This window comes from Galeopterus variegatus, unplaced genomic scaffold (assembly GCF_000696425.1).
Source record: "Galeopterus variegatus unplaced genomic scaffold, G_variegatus-3.0.2 Scaffold1966, whole genome shotgun sequence".
Classification (NCBI taxonomy): domain Eukaryota; kingdom Metazoa; phylum Chordata; class Mammalia; order Dermoptera; family Cynocephalidae; genus Galeopterus; species Galeopterus variegatus.
In genome coordinates, this window is record NW_007728077.1 from 182,864 (window position 1) to 186,261 (window position 3,398).

Consider the following 3,398-nt stretch of genomic DNA (forward strand, 5'->3'; position numbering starts at 1 on the left):
TAATTAGATGCATTCCCAAGTGTCAAGGGCCCGGTGGCCAGGTATGGCCAGTCGCCACCACATCAGTGAGGCTGTAGAACCTTTCCTCGTGGCAGAACCAGGCTTTGGGGCCCCAGGAGGCACTTCTTTGGTGAAGTGATCATGCTGGGGCCAAACCTGGGGCCTTCAAAGGTGCCGGGAACCAGAGAGTATCCCTCCTACTCCTTCCCCAGGAGTTGGGGAGAGACCTCCCTGAGAACCCTCTGGCAGGGCCCTGTGGGCGGGCCTGGGGACCCTAGGGGGGCTGAGAGGAGTCCCAGGGCCTCCGCCACCTGGCCCTGGAGAGATCAGTTGCCCCACATAGGAGGGGCCCAAGCTGGGGGACCCTGCAGGTGCCGTGTGGGGCCAGATCATGTGTGAGTGCTTACAGGACCACTGGATGTGCCCCCCACCGTCAGGGTCACTGTGCCTAGCTAGGGTCAGCTGCACATGGATAGAGTCCAGCTCTTGTTCCACATCCCGGAGTCACTGGGGAGCCTGAAGTGCCGTTTACTCAGCAAGACATGGCGTGTCAACTTGGCTGAAGGCCGCTGCCCTCACTCAGAGTCTTGGGGGTGTGGGGGGACTTGAGGAAGGGTCCAGGGCTCTCAACCTGCCTGGGCAGCAGAGTGGTCTCTGGGGAACCGGCCCAACTGCTCATTTACCAGAATCAGATAAGTGCACCCTTTCTGCATAACTGTAGGGATCCTTGTGTGGGCGATGTGCAGCAGGACCACCGTGTTTAAATAAGGGTGCAAAGGGGACCGGAATGCTGATCACTAGCTTCCCGGGGGCTTGTTTTTCCTGTGGATTGAGGCCACACACACGTCTGGTTCCCCGGGTTGTAGTTTGAGAAATGCTGTCGCAGAGGAAACAGCTGCAAAGGCGAAGGGGGAGGCCAGAGAAAAGGAAGCATTTTTGTAGTTGTTTATTGTGTTCGATTTTTGCTTAAAAATTTGCATGTTCTAATGCAGAGATAAATCGCAAGGGTTTCCAGGGAATGTCTTTGCTGAGCCTTTTCCAAAGACCCGCCCCTGGCAGGTGGAGCTCTGGGTGGTTTTTGGCTTCAGCACTGAGGTGGATTCGCTGAGACCTGAGACCCGGGCAAAGTCCTTTAAATCCAGGTAAAGACCCGCCCCTGGCAGGTGGAGCTCTGGGTGGTTTTTAGCTTCAGCACTGAGGTGGATTCGCTGAGACCTGAGACCCGGGCAAAGTCCTTTAAATCCAGGCGTCCCTGGCTTCCTTCTTAGCTTCCCTCCAGTTGGAGGCAGCCACTGCCTCCTGGGTAAGCCGAGGCCCACCTCCAACTGGGGACCAGCGGCATGGTGAAAACTGGGTGATTGGTTTGTAAAGCTAAACTGCACATTTTTCCTCCCTAAAATGTGCACACTTCCGACCCAGTCACTTTCCAGAATCATGTCCTTTTAGAATGGGCCTTTTGCAAATCCCATGTATTATTTTTTTGTTGGCATGAATACAGCAAAAAATAATACATCTTTTAAGACATGAATCCAAACTTTGGCTTTGGATGGAAAAGGTAATTTTGGAGGGAAAAAAACAGGGATTTTTTTTTCTCCAAAAATTGGGGCTATTGTCCTTTCCAGGCTGGTGGAAGATTTCCGTACACTCCTTCTTGCTGTCCTTGCTCAGACACAGACTCTCCGGCTGGTTCACTGTGAACCCAGAATTGCCCCCAGGGTGGCTGTGGTGTCTCAGTTTACCTGCTCTCTGGGCGTGTCCTGCTGCTGATCCCCCACGACTGACTGTGCTCTCCTCGTTTCCAGTCAAGGCAGACCGTGCAAAGGGTCCCCGTGTGGGTGCTGCTCTGGACACTCTAGGTACCGTGGAACGCGTTGCACAGTGACCCACAGCTGCACGGCTCCTCTGTCCTTTCCCTGCTTATTAGAGGTTCTGGATGAGCCAGGGGGAGGCTGCCCTCAGCCCCCAATTCTGACTGGCAGCTCAGACTCCGCTGCCCCTTGCAGTGAGCGCCCAGCACCCTCTGATTCCGTTGGTGCCCTGAGTGCAGGGTGGAGCCGGGTGAAGCTGCTTCTGCTCCACACCAAACCATGCCCTGCATGAGCCGGAGGGGCCAGCCGGGGCTGTGAACCCAGCAAGACACTGGCTCCTGGGGTCCCTAACTGCCTCTTGGGGTGTGTTTCCTCTGGGCCTGAGGACAACAGATCCTTAACCCCACTTTCTGTGTGTACTGGGCCCGTCAGGGTCCTAATGCATCAGACACTCCAGAAAACCAGAGGCCCGTGGCTCTGCCTCCGACTTACAGGCCTGGTAAGGGCAGGCTGGAAGCAGGATGGTGGGAAAGGCGTGCCCCTTTGCACGATGGGCTCCTGACGCTCCTTCCTGCCCCTCTGTGCACTGTCTGCTGTGGGGCCTGTGAAGGCGTCTCTATTCCCGCTTGCTCTGGAGCCCCCTCCTGGTTTCCCTCTCTCGCCAGCTGCACTCCTGGCTGGTGCCGGCAGTTGTGCTGTGCCCGTGGTGGGCATACCTTTCCCATCATGTGCATGCACGTGGCTAGTGCTGGCCTGGAAGCCACAGTGCCGGGCTGCAGGGCTGGGTCCTGAAGGCTGCTTGCGCATCTGCACCTGAGCATGTTCAGAACTTTCTCCATGGGAGAGGGGCTTGGGGGCTGCCTCCCACCCGGCCCTGCAACGCGGCTTCTCTCTGCCGCCTGTGTGTACTGCAGATAGGCGCTTTTGGGGGAGACTGCTGGCGGCCACAGAAGAGGAGATGGGCACTTGGGCTGACCAGGGCCTGCAGCCTGCTTGGGCCTGGCGGAGGCTGTCCTGCTTTTGCTTCTGTGTCCAGGGCGCTTATGGCCACAGGCTGGTCTCTTGGGACAGGGGCTGAGGTCAGACTGCTTAGGGATCAGAAGGGTTTGGAAGTGTGGGGTGGACCTGCCCGCACCCCAGCTGGAGCACAACCCATGCCGAGCTCTGCCCTGCCGTGTGCAGCTTCTCACAGAACGTCCCTTACCCTTCTTACTCTCCCTGGGCATCCATCGGTCCACACACAGGCTGGGCAGTTCCCTACTACTGTGCTGGGGCCCCAGCATGCCCACCAGGTCCAGGGCCATCGTAGCCTCGGCCCCCTGTTTACTGCATCTCCACACTTCTGAGTGTCACTCTGGGGAAGTGGGCAGGCAAGGAGAGGCTGGGGCTCATGTTCTCTCCTAGGCTTTCTGAGCTCGCCCTGCCCCTGTAAATGCCAAAGCACAGATGCCGCAAGACGCCCTGTCACATGGAGGGTGGCTCTGACTGAGGCCGTTCTCCTGGGGCAGGTGTGGGAGCTCCGGGGAGCCTTGTCCTGTGCACTTGCTTGTGAGGTGGGGGAGGGTCGGCGGGACCCCACACTGGCCGTCT

General features: G+C 58.0%; 1 protein-coding gene across 1 annotated transcript in view; it reads left to right on the forward strand.

Annotated features, from left to right (window-relative positions):
- Window positions 1-3,398, forward strand: part of KCNQ2 (potassium voltage-gated channel, KQT-like subfamily, member 2) — a 74,526-nt gene that overhangs the window by 58,384 nt on the left and 12,744 nt on the right. The window lies entirely within an intron of this gene.